Source organism: Arachis duranensis, chromosome 4 (genome assembly GCF_000817695.3).
Source record: "Arachis duranensis cultivar V14167 chromosome 4, aradu.V14167.gnm2.J7QH, whole genome shotgun sequence".
NCBI lineage: Eukaryota > Viridiplantae > Streptophyta > Magnoliopsida > Fabales > Fabaceae > Arachis > Arachis duranensis.
In genome coordinates this window covers 61,152,569-61,169,916 of record NC_029775.3, presented here as the reverse complement: position 1 = coordinate 61,169,916, position 17,348 = coordinate 61,152,569, and the positions used below count along the sequence as shown (strand labels likewise).

The 17,348-nt window shown below is 39.3% G+C and overlaps 1 non-coding gene across 1 annotated transcript; it reads right to left on the bottom strand.

The window, feature by feature from the left end:
- Positions 1-12,117: 12,117 nt before the first annotated feature.
- Positions 12,118-12,221, bottom strand: LOC127746841 (small nucleolar RNA R71). The gene has a single exon (XR_008008653.1). It is a non-coding gene; the product is annotated as a small nucleolar RNA R71 (small nucleolar RNA).
- Between the last annotated feature and the right edge of the window lie 5,127 nt (positions 12,222-17,348).

Genomic DNA, 17,348 nt, shown 5'->3' with positions numbered 1-17,348 from the left:
GGAGTTTAAGTTCCAGTTTAAGCTTAAACTGGAACTTAAACTCCACATGTGATCTTCAAGCTTCCTTTATTGATTTTGTTGCTTCCTTGCCTAGCCTCTTCTTCCCTGAAATCATCCAAACAACTGCTTCAAAGTCTTGCAAAATTTCATGAGAATTCTTCCATTCATAGCATTCAAGTAATATCACTAAAAACTCATGGAATTTGCATCAAAATCATACTGTTTGGATGGTTCATTGCTTTGTTGTTCATTTAACCATTCTTGGTTACTTTAAGCTCAAGAAAATGCATAAAACAACTAAAACTAACAGAAAAATGCTAGTGAAACTAGCCCAAGATGCCTTGGCATCAACCACTCAATTAAACACAATATAAACCATAAAATAGTGGTTCATCAGCGTGCCACGCCTTCGATACCAAGTGGACGCCCCATGTAATTGGCCTCTTTCATCCTCTCTGGAAACTTGTACCAGCGTGCCACGCCATGCTGCTCAAGTGGCACACCCATGATCTTGCCTTGATTGCAATGGTTGGCATGCCACGTCTCAGCTTCAAGTGGCACGCCATAGTGAGATGCTTGGGTTGTCCCGGATGTAGTGTTTGGCATCCTTAGGACACCATCAGTACACTTTTTGAACAAATAGGGGTCATCCCGGATGTAGTGTTTGGCATGCTTGATTAGCTTCCTCCTCATGTGCTTATTGATGTTAGTTGGTAGCTCCCCAATAGCCTTGAAGTTAGCTATGTCTACAAAGGAAGGGGCTACTCGAATCATCATCAATTGTTCATCCGGAAAGCTTTCATTTACTTCTACTTGTTGTATTTCTTCTTCTTGTGGGATCCTTGAGAGGTGGTCAGCTACCTTGTTCTCTGCTCCGGTTCTATCTTTAATCTTAATATCAAATTCTTGGAGTAGCAGGATCCACCTTATTAGTCTGGGCTTAGATTCTTGTTTGGTAAGCAAGTATTTGAGTGCTGCATGATCAGTGAACACAATTACTTTTGAGCCAATGAGATATAATCTAAACTTATCAAAAGCAAAAACTATGGCTAAAAGTTCTTTCTCCGTGGTGGTATAGTTCCTTTGATTCTCATTAAGGACCTTGCTAGCATAGTAAATAACATGCACTAGCTTGTCTTTCCTATGTCCTAGAACAGCACCAACAGCAAAATCGGATGCATCACACATTAGTTCAAAGGGAAGATCCCAGCTTGGTGGTACTATAATAAGTGCAAAGGAGAGTTTCTTTTTGAGTTCATCAAAGGCTACCATGCACTTTCTATAAAAAACAAAGGGAGTATTTGAGACAAGTAGGTTGCTAAGGGGTTTTGCAATCTTTGAAAAATCTTTAATAAACATCCTATAGAACCCAGCGTGTCCCAAAAAGCTTCTGATTGCTTTGACATTGCAAGGTGGAGGTAATTTTTCAATTACTTCCACTTTTGCCCTGTCTACTTCTATGCCATCTTTTGAAATCTTGTGACCAAGAACCACCCCTTCAGTCACCATAAAATGGCACTTCTCCTAGTTTAAAACCAGGTTGGTTTTTTGACACCATTTTAGCACAAGGGCAAGATGGTATAGGCAATTAGAATATGAGTTCCCAAACACAAAGAAGTCGTCCATAAATACTTTTATGAACTTCTCAATCATATCTAAAAAAATGGAGAGCATGCACCTTTGGAATGTTGCAGGTGCATTTCACAAAACAAAAAGGGCATTGTCCTATAAGCAAAAACGCCATATGGACAAGTAAATGAAGTTTTTTCCTGATCCTTGGGGTTTAAAACAATTTGGCTGCAGCCCGAATATCCATCCATGAAATAATAATACTCATGTCCTGCCAATCTTTCAAGCATCTAGTCCATGAAGGGTAGGGGAAACTGATCCTTCCTGGTGGCTTCATTAAGTTTTCGGTAGTTAATGCACATACACCATCCGGTCATCGTCCTTGTAGGTATCAATTCATTCTTGTCATTTGCCACAATAGTGATCCCTTCCTTCTTAGGGACTACTTGCACCGGGCTTACCTAAGGGCTGTCTGAGATGGGGTAGATCACCCCTGCTTGCCACAGTTTCAACACTTCTTTCTAAACCATTTTATTCATAGTTGGGTTCAGCCTCCTTTGTTGTTGTCTTGAGGGTTTGGCATCCTCTTCAAGTAAGATTTTATGCATGCACATTGAAAGACTGATCCCCTTTAAATATGCAAGTGTCCAGCCTATGGCATCCTTGTGTTGTCTCAGCACTTGGATAAGTTCCTCTTCTTGTTCCTTACTCAGACTTGAATTTATGATTACTGGGTGAGTGTTGTTAGCACCCAGATATGCATATTTCAAGCTGGGTGGTAAGGCTTTCAGCTCTAGTTTTGGTGACTTTGCATCTTTGTTGTCTGTGGTAGTTGGCATGATTGAGTTCCTCATGGTTGCTTGTGGTAATTTTCCATCTGGTGCTTGTTCCAGCTTAATGCTTTCTCCACATTGTTCTTCTTCCATGACTTCTTGAACTATCTGTTCCATGGTGTCTACCAGCATGCATTCTCCTATGAATTTTTTTGGGTAACTTATTGCTTTAAAGACGTTGAAGACCATTTTCTCTTCATGCAATCTAGGATAATTGACGTGTTGGCCTTTTCTTCCATGTCCAGTACAATGAAATCAGTAGGGAAAATGAATTATCCTACTTTCACTAGCAGGTCCTCCACCACCCCATGTGGAAACTTAAATGTTTTGTCAGTCAATTGGAGTGCCATTCTTGTTGGCTTGGCTTCCTCAATCTTCATCCTTCTCATCATGGTTAGGGACATAAGATTTATGCTAGCTCCCAACTCACACAAAGCTTTCTCAATAGTGATGTCCCCTATGATGCAGGGGATTTGAGAACTCCATGGGTCCTTCAGCTTTTAAGGCAGCTTCTTCTATATGATGGCACTGCATTCCTCAGTCAAGACTATGGTTTCTTTTGCCTTCCAGTTCCTCTTTTTGGTTATAAGCAACTTTAAGAACTTGGCATAGAGTGGCATTTCTTCTAATGCCTCAGCAAATAGTATGTTGATTTGGAGCCTCTTGAAAATCTCTAGGAACTTAGAGAACTGGCCATCCTTCCCATCTTTTATCAGTCTTTGTGGGTATGGTGCCTTTGGCACATAGGGCTTCAAGACTGGTTTTGGTGGAGGTGAAGCTGGGATCTCCCCTTCATCTTCGTTCTCATGTTTTGATGCAACCTCTTTACGATTATCTTTACTCGGGGTTCCTTCCTCTACAACCTTCCCACTTCTTAGAGTTATGGCTTTGCATTCCCCTCTTGGGTTAGCCATGGTATCACTGGGAAATGTGTGCGTGGGAAGTGGGATTTGCTTGGACAAAATCCCCACTTGTGCCTCCAACTTTGAGATTGATGCGCCTTGATTTTTTAGATTTGACCTGTATTTCCTCTTGATTAGCATATAGCCTTTTGTCAGTTTGTGCTTGTCTGTCCATGAGGGTAGAGACTGCCCTTGTAATCTGGAATGACAATTGTGCTATTGCAGCCTCCATCCTCTTAAAGTTGCTCTTAATTTTGCATGGTTGCATAGTTGAAGATTATGCATCTTGATTGAGGTTGTTGTGTATGGGTTGGTTGTTATGGTAGGGTCTATGGTTCCCTGTTTGATGGTTGGGGTTATGGTTGGGATGTTGATTTGATGGATAAGGATTGTTGTGGTCCTGGTTGTGGTTTTGTTGATTTCTCCACCCAAAGTTTGGGTGGTTCTTCCAACCTGGGTTGTATGTCTTAGAGTGTGGGTCATATGGTGTCCTGGATGAATTGTTCACATAATTATCTTGTTCCCAGTCACCTTCAGATTTGGGTGCATTCCCTTCTTGTTGAGGAGTTTGGTCTTGAATGACTAAGGCTTGGTTGGCCTCCATCCTCTTGGTTAAGGCTACTATTTGTGCTGCAATTGCCTTGTTCTGAGCTAACAAAGCATCTACTTAATTGAGTTCTAGCACTTCTTTCTTCTGAGTCCTTTCTGAAGCATAGAAATACTCATTTTCAGCTACAGTCTTAATGACATCTATGACCTCTTCAATGGTTTTCTTTTTGTTGAGTGAGCCTCTTGAAGAATGATCCACTGCCTTCTTTGCTTCATAGGATAGTCCCTCGTAAAAGATATGTAGTTGTACCCACTCATTGAATATTTCCGGTGGGCATCTTCTTGACAAATCTTTGAATCTCTCCCAGGCCTCATATAGTGTTTCTCCATCTTGTTGTCTGAAAGTTTGCACATCAGTGATGACAAGTCATCTTAGCCTAGTTTCACTAGTCTTTTTCTTTTGTTTTCACTTGAATTATGCACTTTCTTGAGCTCTGAGCAAGCCAATTTGGGTAGATTTTCATGATTCCTTTGATTGAATCAGCCATAGATGAATTAATGCAATTTCATGAGGTTTAATGCTATATTTGTTACATATTGTGATAGAATGAATATCTCATGATTTTGAGCATAGCTTTGATGTGTTTGGTTGATTAATGATAGGTGAAGAAAGCTTGGAGAAAGGTTGAAGCAACAAGGAATGGATAGGAGGAAGAGAGGACAAAAAGTTTGAGCAAAAGCTTGCCTCAAACTTTAGCTCAAACTTTTGGAATAAGTGAAAATGAACCAGGAAGCAAAAAGCTGGACCAAAAGTTAGCCTCAAACTTTTGCACAAACTTTTGGGTGAAAAGTTTGCCCCAACGTTAGCCCCTAACTTTTGGGCTAACGTTGGCACATGAAAAACACCCTCTGGCCACCAAAAGTTTGCGCCAACGTTAGCCCCTAACTTTTAGGCTAACGTTTGGCACATGAATTGGGCTAACGTTGGCGCATGAAAATCACAAAGGGGGAGCAAAAGTTTGCGCCAACGTTAGCCTCTAACTTTTGGGCTAACGTTGGCGCCATAAGTGCACATGAGGAGGCCAACGTTGGAGCAAAAGTTAGACCCCTAACTTTTGCACCAACGTTGGTATCAGCAAAATGAGGAAGCTGAGGTGAAAAGTTGGAGTAAAAGTTAGCCTCAAACTTTTACTCAAACTTTTAATCAAACTTTTGCAAAACTCCAACCCGGTTCAATTGGTTCACTTCGGTTCCCCTCCAAACTCCAAGAGCAATCAACCAAGGCCTCTCTCTCAACCCAATTCCACCAAGAGCAAAGGCCCAATTCAAGGCTTGAAGATCATTTGAAGAAAGTGTATAAATAGGATAGAATTCAAGTTATTTGGGGGCTTTCTTTTTAGTTTTCATAGGGAGCTTTCCCTTTTAGTTTTTAGAGAGCCTTTGGTATTGAGTGATCTTTAATTTCTTAGTCTCGGGGAAGGAGAATTCACTTCTCCTCCTCTTAGTTTTATTGCTTTCAATTTCAATTACAATTGTCTTGGATCTTGGGTTGGAGAATTGAAGAAATTCTGTTTCAATCTCATCCTTGGATCTCTCTGTTTATTTACTGCTTAATTGAATCTCAGTTTCGGTTAATTGCTCTTCATCTACTTTCTTTGCAATTTACATTTCCCTTGCAATTGTTCTTGTTGGATCTAGGAAGGCATTGAGATCTAGACTTGGTTTTCTAGTCTCTGGGTCCTGAGATCTGATTCTAAAGTTTACATTCTGTTTTTTTACTTGTTTTGCTTCAGATTCGATTCAACCCAAACCCTCTTTTACTCTTCTGTTTGATGCAATTTAATTTTCCTTGTTTAAATTCTGCAAACCCAATTCCAGCCGTTTACATTCCTTGCACTTTAAAATTTTGCAATCTACATTTCTTGCATTCTAAGTTTTCGCCATTTAATTTCTTGTTCTTTAAGATTCAGCACTTTAATTTCTTGCCCTCTTTAATTTCATGCAATTTACACATTCCCTTTACTTTCAATGCAATTTCATTTCTGCAAATCACAAATCACTCAACCAAATCTTGATTCGCTTGACTAAATCAACCACTAAACCAAAATTGCTCAATCCTTCAATCCCTGTGGGATCGACCTCACTCCCGTGAGTTTTTATTACTTGATGCGACCTAGTGCACTTGCCGGTGAGTTTTATGTCGGACCGTTTTCTGCACATCAATCAGCTCTCAGCCTATTGATTCTTTGTGGAGGGTAAAATCTTGCAAGGAATCTGTTCACGACCTCCTCCCATGTAGTTAGGCTATCCTTGGGGAATGATTCCAACCACTTTGCTGCCTTATCTATGAGTGAGAAAGGGAACAAGAGTAGTTTGTAGATGTTAGGGTGTACCTCGTTGGACTTTACAATATCACATATCCTCAGGAATGTGCTGAGATGTTGATTAGGGTCTTCTTGGGCACTTCCTCCATATGAGCAATTATTCTGAACAAGTGTGATGAGTTAAGGCTTCAGCTCAAAATTATTGCCATGAATTGTTGGCTTTAGGATGCTGCTGCCATAATTTTCTGGGTTTGGGTTGATGCATGAGCCTAAGACTGGGCCTCCTCTGGCATGGTTATAAACTTCTTCCTCATGGTGATTCTCCATATTCTCCTCCATGTTCGTCTCAAAATACTCTTCCTCTTCCTCAGCACCAACGACTCTCTTCCCTCTTACTTCCCTCCTTAATCTAAGGAAGGTCCTCTCAGGTTTAGAATCAAAGGAAGTTGAAGCCCCGCTTCTCCTACCTATCATACAATCAATAAAGGCAAAAAAAATCAAGAAAGAAAATGGATGAAGAAATTACTTTTGTTAGAGTAGTTGTTAGTGTGAGTGGTGGAATTGATCAAACAGTTAGAAGAGTGGAAATATGGATACTAAACAAAATAATCAAAGAAGAAGGAAATATAACTCAAAATAAAATAAAAATGTGCTAACTAAAAGAAATTAAAATAACAAGGAATTTAAATTGCTTAATCTAGCTCTCTAATCAATTTAATCACTGTCAAATTTAAGCCAATCCCCGGCAACGGCGCCATAAAACTTTATGAGTTTCTGATTCACACCCCATTCAAAAATTAGTGAATTAGTTCTTTTGGCAAGCGCACCAAAATTATCGCCAAGTAATAACCCACAGTGGAGTGGGATCATATCCACAGAGATTGGCAAATTCAAGCAGTTTTAATTGATTGATGAATTAGTCAAGTGGATCAATAAGATTGTAAAGTGCAGAATTGTAAATGACATAAATGTAAATAACTAGAATACAAGGAAAAGCAATAAAGTGCAGAAACAAAAATTGCAGAATGTAAAGTGCTGAATCATAAATGACTTGAATGTAAATGGGAGTGGGGAATTGCTGAATGTAAAAATTAAGCTGTAAAGAAATGGATAGATAAGAATGGGAAAATTCATTGAGATTGGGAGATGTTGTCTCTTTGGATCAAATCTAGCTTATATCCTCTTCAATCATGCTACTCATTGACCTCTTGGCAATCATGATTGATTGAGCCCCAATCCCTTGGTGACTCAATCTCTCAGATCTTGTTCAATAGCCAATTCCTTGGTCTAATTGCTCATGAAGAGAGATATGCTTGGTCCCTGATTATACCACATACCCTTATAGAGCCAGGTAGAGGGAGGATTATATGTCATGTATCCAAACACCAAAACCCAGATTCTACTCAAGTGTGAGAAGGGATTCCAAGCATGGTTTCATGTTTCCTTTCCCAAGGTTCCCATGAAACCCAATTGCATTCAATCTCTTTCCCAAGATAATTGAACACTAAGCATTAAGAACAAAATTCCTTCTAGCAAATCAAAGAGAAGATGAAGAGAAGAAGGATTTCACTATTATCAATCCATCAAGTACAACAGAGCTCCCTCTCTCAATGAGAGGGAAGTTAGCTACTCATAGCTCAAAAAGTACTCAGAAGTGACGTGTAAAAATGGATCTAAAACTAACTGCTTAACCCCTTCTTGAGTACTCCTTGGGGGTATTTATTCTACTCCTAGTAAAATAAAAGAATTACAAAAGTGAAAAGGGAAAATTACCTTTTGGAGGGAAAAGAAAACACTTAATAAGCGTGACTTGTCAGCTGGCGCGTGGCTGGCGCTTTACTGGCGTGTCACGTGCCCTTCATTTCTAACTTGGCGTGCCATGCCCAATCCTTCAAGTGGCACGCTCGTCCCTTTGTCAACCTTGGCGTGCCATGCCTTCGAACTCAAGTGGCACGCCATAGTGAAATTCTTGTGTTGGCGTGCCACGCCTTCGAACTCAAGTGGCACGACCTTTGCTTTTTTCACTTTTCTTTGCCTCTGGAAACATGAACTAGCATGGTACGCCCAGGATCTGGCATGGCACGCCCTTGCTGTGTGTTTGGCTAAGCTCTTCTGGAAAGTTGTACTAGCATGGCACGCTAAGGGTCTGGCGTGCCACGCCCCTTTGTGAGTGAGTGGTTCCTCTGTTTGGTGTGCCATGCCACGAACTTAAGTGGCATGCCCCAATGCTTCTTTGCCCTCTGAATGACACTGGCATGCCACGCCTGGTTGCTCAAGTGGCACGCCTAAGTGAAGAATGGTGAATGGCGTGCCATGCCATCGATACCAAGTGGCACGCCCCATGTAATTGGCCTCTTTCATCCTCTCTAGAAACTTGTATCAGCGTGCCACACCATGCTGCTCAAGTGGCACGCCCATGATCTTGTCTTGATTCCAATGGTTGGCGTGCCACGCCTCAGCTTCATGTAGCACGCCATAGTGAGATGCTTGGGTTGGCGTGTGATGAGCGGATAGTTTGTGTGTTTTTCTGTGATTTCAGGTATTTTCTGGCTGAAATTGAGGGACCTGAGCAGAACTATGATAAGAAGGCTAACAAAGGAATGCTGATGCTGTTGGATTCTGACCTCCCTGCACTCAAAATGGATTTTCTGGAGCTACAGAACTCCATATGGCGCGCTCTCAACAGCGTTGGAAAGTAGACATCCCGAGCTTTCCAGCAATATATAATAGTTCATACTTTATTTGAGATAATATGACGCAAACTGGCGCTCAACGCCAGTTCCATGCTACATTCTGGAGTCAAACGCCAGAAACACGTCACGAACCAGAGTTGAACGCCAAAAACACGTTACAACTTGGCGTTCAACTCCAAAAGAAGCCTCTGCACGTGTAAAGCTCAAGCTCAGTCTAAGAACACACCAAGTGGGCCCCGGAAGTGGATTTCTGCATCAATTACTTACTTCTGTAAACCCTAGTAGCTAGTCTAGTATAAATAGGACATTTTACTATTGTATTAGACATCTTTGGACGTTTAGTTCCTAGACCATGGGGGCTGGCCATTCGGCCATGCTTGGACCACCATCACTTATGTATTTTCAATGGTGGAATTTCTACTCATCATAGATTAAGGGTGTGGAGCTCTGCTGTATCTCGAGTTTTAATGCAATTACTAGTATTTTCTATTCAATTCAGTTTATTCCTATTCTAAGATATTCGTTGCACTTCACCATGATGAATGTGATCATCCGTGACACTCATCATCATTCTCACCTATGAACGCGTGACTGACAACCACTTCTGTTCTACCTTAGACCGAGCGCATATCTCTTGGATTTCTTGATCAGAATCTTCGTGGTATAAGCTAGAATTGATGGCGGCATTCATGAGAATCCAGAAAGTCTAAACCTTATCTGTGGTATTCCGAGTCGGATTTAGGGATTGAATGACTATGACGAGCTTTAAACTCGCGATTGTTGAGCGTGATGACAAACGGAAAAGAATCAAGAGATTCTATTCCGACATGATCGAGAACCGACAGATGATTAGTCGTGCTGTGACAGAGCATTTGGACCATTTTCACTGAGAGAATGGGATGTAGCCATTGACAACAGTGATGCCCTACATACATCTTGCCATGGAAAGGAGTAGGAAGGATTGGATGAAGGCAGTAGGAAAGCAGAGATTCAAAAGGAGCATAGCATCTTCATACGCCTATCTGAAATTCCCACCAATGATTTACATAAGTATTTCTATCTTTATTTTCTGATATTTATTATTATTATTCGAAAGCTCCATAACCATATATTATCCGCCTAACTGAGAATTTCAAGATGACCATAGCTTGCTTCATACCAAAAATCTCCGTGGGATCGACCCTTACTCACGTAAGGTTTATTACTTGGACGACCCAGTGCACTTGCTGGTTAGTTGTGTGAGGTTGTGAAGAAAGCGCTGAGTTATAAATGCGCATACCAAGTTGAATGCCATTTTTAATGATCACAATTTCGTGCACCAAGTTTTTGGTGCCATTGCCGGGGATTATTCGAGTATGGACAACTGCCGGTTCATCTTGTTGCTCAGATTAGGTCATTTTCATTTTATTTTCTTTTCAAAATGTTTTCAATAAAAATATTTTCAAAATTTCTCATCTGTTTTCGAAAATTGTTCTAAATTTTTAAGAATGAATTCTAGAGTTTCATGTAACATGTTGAAGCCTGGCTGGCTGTAAAGCCATATCCAAATCCTTTTGGAATGAGACTTCAACTGATCACCTCAATGCATGTAATGCCATCCTAAAGCTAGCTGGCTATTAAGCCATGTCCAACCCTTGGATTGGAGCTTTAGGCAAACATTGAAAGATTCCTGGAATTCTTCTTAAAAATTTTTCAAATTCTTATTTTCTTTTTCCTATATGTTTTTCGAAAAAAAATATTTTGTGATTCTTGTTTGAGTCTTGTGTCATGTTTTAAGTTTGGTGTCAATTGCATATTCATCTTGTTCTTGCATTTTTTGAAAATTCATGCATTCATAGTGTTCTTCATGATCTTCAAGTTGATTCTTGGTAAGTCTTCTTATGATTCAAGTCAAATTTTCAATTTTAAAAAATCTTATCTTTTCAAAATCTTTTTCAAAAATCAAATCTCTTTTACTTTTATCTTATGATTTTTGAAAATTTAAAACTATTTTTCAAAATCTTTTTCTTATTTTATTTCAAATTTTCGAAACTTAACTAACAAGTAATGCGATTGATTAAAAAATTTGAAGTTTGTTACTCTATTGTTAAGAAAGGTTCAATCTTTAAATTCTAGAATCATATCTTTTAGTTTCATGTTAGTCAAGTAAGTAATTTTAATTTTAAAAATTAAATCTTTTCTAACCATATCTTTTTAATCATATCTTTTTATCATATCTTTTTAAATTTTATCTTTTTCAAAAATTTGATTTCAAAATATCTTCTTATCTTCTTATCTTTTCAAAATTGATTTTCAAATCTTTTCCAACTAACCAATTAACTTTTGTTTATTTTTTTATCTTTTACAAAACCACCTAACTAATTTTAGCTCTCTAATTTTCGAAAATTACCTCCCTCTTTTCCAAAATTCTTTTAATTAACTCATTGTTTTAAATTTTAATTTTAATTTTAATTCTTCTTTTAATTTTCGAAAATCACTAACCTTTTTTTAAATTAATTTTCAAATTCTTCCCCTCTCATCTTCTTCTATTTATTTATTTATTTACTAACACTTCTCTTCATCTCAAGAATCTGAACCTATCTTCACCCTTGTGTTTGGATTCTTAACTCTTCTCCTTCTTCTATTCCTTTCTTCTTCGACTAACATAAAGGAATCTCTATACTGTGACATAGAGGATCCCTCTTCCTTTTCTGTTCTCTTCTTTCTCATATGAGCAGGAATAAGAAAAAAGGCATTCTTGTTGAAGCTAATCCTAAACCTGGAAGGACTCTAAAGAGGAAACTTAGAGAAGCTAAATTACAACAATCCAAAGATAACCTTACTGAAATTTTCGAACAAGAAAAGGATATGGCAGCCGAACCCAACAACAATAATGCAAGGAGGATGCTTGGTGATTTTACTACACCTACTTCCAAATTTGATGGAAGAAGCATCTCAATTTTTGCCATTGGAGCAAACAATTTTGAGTTGAAACCTCAACTAGTTGCTCTAATACAACAAAATTGCAAGTTTCATGGACTTCCATCAGAGGATCCCTACCAGTTTTTAACTGAGTTCTTGCAGATCTGTGAGACTGTTAAGACTAATGGAGTAGATCTTGAAGTCTACAGGCTCATGCATTTCCCTTTTGCTGTAAGAGACAGAGCTAGAACATGGTTGGACTCACAACCTAAGGATAGCCTGGACTCTTGGGATAAGCTGGTCACGGCCTTCTTGGTTAAATTCTTTCCTCCTCAAAAAGCTGAGCAAGCTTAGAGTGGATGTTCAGACCTTCAAGCAAAAAGATGGTGAATCCCTCTATGAAGCTTGGGAAAGATACAAGCAGATGACCAAAAAGTGTCCTTCTGACATGTTTTCAGAGTGGACCATGTTAGATATATTCTATTATGGTCTGTCTGAGTTCTCTAAGATGTCACTGGACCATTCTGCAGGTGGATCCATTCACCTAAAGAAAACACCTGCAGAAGCTCAGGAACTTATTGAAATGGTTACAAATAACCAATTCATATACACTTCTGAGAGGAATTCTGTGAATAATGGGACACCTCAGAGGAAGGGAGTTCTTGAAATTGATGCTCTGAATGCCATATTGGCTCAGAATAAAATGTTGACTCAGCAAGTCAATATGATTTCTCAAAGTCTGAATGGATGGCAAAATGCATCCAACAGCACTAAAGAGGCATCTTCTGAAGAAGACGCTTATCATCCTGAAAACCCTACAATGGCAGAGGTAAATTACATGGGGGAAGCCTTTGGCAACACCTATAACCCCTCATGGAGAAATCATCCAAATTTCTCATGGAAGGATCAACAAAAGCCTCAACAAGGCTTTAATAATGGCGGAAGAAACAAGTTTAGCAATAGCAAGCCTTTTCCATCATCTTCTCAGCAACAGACAGAGAATTCTGAGCAGAGCACCTCTAACTTAGCAAATATAGTCTCTGATCTATCTAAGGCCACTTTAAGCTTCATGAGTGAAACAAGGTCCTCCATCAGAAGTTTGGAGGCACAAGTGGGCCAGCTGAGTAAGAAAGTCACTAAAACCCCTCCTAGTACTCTCCCAAGCAATATTGAAGAGAATCCAAAAAGAGAGGGCAAGGTCATTGACATAATCAACATGGCTGAACATAGAGAGGAAGGAGAGGACGTGAATCCCAATGAGGAAGACCTCATGGGACGTCTCTCAAGCAAGAAGGAGTTCCTTATTGAGGACTTAAAGGAATCTGAAGGTCATATAGAAACCATAGAGATCCCATTAGACCTCCTTCTACCATTCATGAGCTTTGAAAACTATTCTTCCTCTGAAGAGGATGAAGATGTAACCGGAGAGCAAGTTGCTCAATATCTAGGAGCTATCATGAAGCTGAATGCCAAGTTGTCTGGTAATGAGACATGGGAAGGTGAACCTCCCGTGCTCATTGGTGAACTAGATACATGGGTTCAGCAAACTTTACCTTAAAAGAAACAAGATCCTGGTAAATTCTTAATACCCTGTACCATAGGCACCATGACCTTTGAAAAGGCTCTGTGTGACCTAGGGTCAAGCATAAATCTTATGCCACTCTCTGTAATGGAAAAGCTGGGGATCATTGAGGTACAGCCTGCCATATTCTCATTGTAAATGGCAGACAAGTCAGTAAGACAAGCTTATGTATTGGTAGATGACGTGTTTAAACGCCAGTAAGGAGCATCCGGCTGGCGTTCAACGCCAGAACAGAGCATGGATCCGGCGTTGAACACCAGAAACAAGCAACATCCTGGCATTTAAACGCCAGGAAAACACCCTGAGGAGAGCTGGCGCTGAACGCCATAAATAAGCATGGAACTAGCGTTCAACGCCAGAAACATGCTGCAAATGGGCGTTGAACTCCCAAAACAAGCATGAAGCTGGCGTTCAATGCCAAAAACAAGCATCAATCTGGCGTTGAACGCCAGGATTGCATGAAAAGGACATTTTACACGCCTCATTGGTGCAGGGATGTAAATCCTTGACACCTCAAGATCTGTGGACCGCACAGGATCATTTCAGGATCTGTGGACCCCACAGGATCCCCACCTACCTCAACTCACCTTCTCTCCTTTTCACACAACCCAATAGACACTCTTCCCCAAAACCTTTCACTAATCACCTCAATCTCTCTTCCCCATCACCTCTTCACCACTCACATCCATCAACTTTTCCCCAAAAACCACACCTACCTTCAAAATTCAAAATCTCTTTCCCACCCAAACCCACCATAAATAGCCGAACCTACTTGATAAACCACTATTTCATGATTTATATTGTATTTAATTGATTGGTTTTATCAAACTTTTCACCCACTTATTCATAAGATTTGCATGATTTTACAATTCCTTCCTAGTTTAGTTATATGATTGAAAACACGCTTCTTTGGTCTTAATTTAGCTAATCTCAATCCTCTCTTATTACCATTCGATGCCTTGATCTATGTGTTAAGTGTTTCAGGCTTCATAGGACAGGAATGGCTTAGAGAATAAAGAGGAAGCGTGTAAAACTGGAAGGAACACAAGGAATTGAGGAGATGACTAGCGAGAAGTCACGTGGTTGCATGACTCACACGACCGCGTGAAATGGAAGAAATCAGAGTGACGCGATCGCATGCCTGACGCGACCGCGCGGATTGGAAGCTGCACGAACGACGGAAATGCGTGGACGACGCGCACGCGTGATACGAAAAACACTGAGTGACGCGATCGCGTGGACGACGCGGACGCGTGACGTGCGCGATCTGCAGAATTACAAAAGTCGCTGGCAGAGATTCTGGGCCGCATTTCAACCTCGTTTTTGGCCCATAAACACAGATTAAAGTCAGGGAACATGTAGAGACTCAACAGGCTTTTCATAATTCACAATTTTAGGTTTTAGATGTAGTTTTTAGAGAGAGAGGTTCTCTCCTCTCTCTTATGATTTAGGATTAGGATTTCAACTTCTTCATCACAGGTTCAATGTTCCTTTAATTTATTTTCTACTTTTATTTATCACTTTAGTTGATTATTTGATGTTGCCAATTTGGCTTATGGATTTCTATGTTCAACCTAACCTTCTATTTAAATATAATTTGAGGTATTTCAGACTTATGATTGTTTTCTCTAATTTATGTTATTGATGCTTGTGCTCTATCCAAATTATTTTCATTCAAGTAGATTTTATTCCCTTTTGGCTTTGGTTGATTAATTGGTAACTCTTGAGTTATCAAACTCATTGTTGACTGAAAATTGGAATTCTTCAAGAATTAATTCAAGATCCAATAATTCTAACTTTTCCCAAGGAAAGACTGGAATTTGAAGATTCAAATTAATTCATCCACTTAACTTACCTTCATAGTTGGAGGTTAACAAAGTGGGAAAAAATCCAATTCTCATCACAATTGATAAGGATAACTAGGATAGGACTTCTAATTTCTCATATCTTGCCAAGAGTTTATTTTACAGTTATTTATTTATTTTTCTTATCATTTACCATACTTGTTCCTCACTTTCAAAACCCCCAATTTACAAACTCATAACCAATAATAAGAAAATACCTCCCTGCAATTCCTTGAGAAGATGACCCGAGGTTTAAATACTTCGGTTATCAATTTATTTAGGGGTTTGTTACTTGTGACAACCAAAACGTTTGTAAGAAAGGTTGATTGCTTGGTTTAGTAACTATACTTACAACGAGAGTTTACTATAACCTCTAAACCATTAATCTTCAGTTCTTCAAAATGGCGCCGTTGCTGGGGAATTGCAAATGTGTGCCTTATTATTTGTTATTGTAAATATTTTTCAAAAAAATATTTTTCTTTTACTTGTTTATTTGTTTCTTCTTTTCCCCCTTATTTCTGATAACTATTATGAATTCTTACCCCTCTCGCTTTGAATTTGGTTCTAATTTTGTTGCAAAGAATGGAAGCTATAACAGGACTATGCATCAAGGTCTAAGCAATCAAAGATGGATGGAGCCACAAGGATCTGATCACCCCTTTAGGCAACAACATCCTCCTAGATATCATGGACAAAGACCATTTTACAATGCATGCCCAACTGATAGATTTGGTGGACCGCCTTGTAGCTACCAACAAGCCCCACTCTATGCTTAGAGATCATTCTTTCAACACAGCCTCAACCCACCACACTCACAAGGTTCTTTTCACCATTCGCCACCGTATGATCCTTATCCACCCTAACACCAATCTAATTACTCCCAAAAACCACCACTCCCCCATACACCATGCCCATATCCATCAAAGCCAGAATCACAGGTTCACCTCGAAGAATCAGTAAAGCAATTTACTGCAACCCTTCATCAACTGGAGCAAGCAATAATTCAGTTATCTTCCAGACGTTCAGACACTCAACAGACTCCCATGGCTTCATGTAGAGAATCTAATGAAGAATGTATTGTGAAGAAGACATGAGAAGCTTCAGTGGACAGTATAGAGCATAACTTCGACCTAGAACAAGTAGAGGATGCTGTCATTGTAGAATAGAAAGAGTTGGTTGAAGATTTAGGAGATGCTAAACCTCCATGGGAACACAGAGTCATGGAAGACTCTGATGTGTGGAAAACGATCCAACACAAAACTCACCGGCAAGTGTATGGGGTCGCATCAAGTAATAATAAATCACATGAGTGAGGTCGATCCCACAGGGATTGAAGGATTGAGCAATTTTAGTTTAGTGGGTGATTTAGTCAAGCGAATCAAGTTTTGGTTGAGTGATTTGTGTTTAACAAGAAGTAAATGACAGTAAATGTAAAGGGGGAAGGGAAAAGTGCAGTAAATTAAAGAACAGGAAAGTAAATTTGCAGAATCTTAAAGAACAAGAAAGTAAATGACTGAAACTTAAAGTGCAAGAAATGTAAATTGCAGTAACTTAAATGGCAAGAAAGATAAATGGCTTGAATATAAAAGGGAATTGAGGACTGGGATTGTAGAATCTAAACAGAGAGAAAGTAAATTGCAACAATCAAGGGAGCAAAAATTGAATCAGAAGCAATAAGCATTCAGACAGAAAGGAAATAAAGTGCAGCAGAGGTTCACAGAAGAACCAAAAGTAAAATTGGGTCTCAGGTCTCAAGAGACTAGGTAGCAGAGCCTAGATCTCTATTTGCCTTCCTAGATCCAAGTTAACAAAGCAATTGACAAGAGTTAGAAGAGAAAGCAGTAAAGAAAATGTAAATGGATTCAATTATGCAGAAAGAGAATTGAAGAGAATTTGAATGGGAATTGAGACAGAATTTCCTCAATTTCTCACACCCAAAACCAATTAGCTTTGCTCAGGCAAGAATGAGGAAGAAGAGAGATCAATTCTCCTCCCCAATTCTCAGAATTCTCAGTAAAGTCACCCAAGAACAATTGCCAAAGCTCAAAAGAAAGGTGAAAGTAAAATTCAAAAGTAAAGGTAAAAGTGGTAAAAAAAAGGTCCTAATTACATCAAACTAGCTTCTATTTATACACTTTCTATTCTTGGATT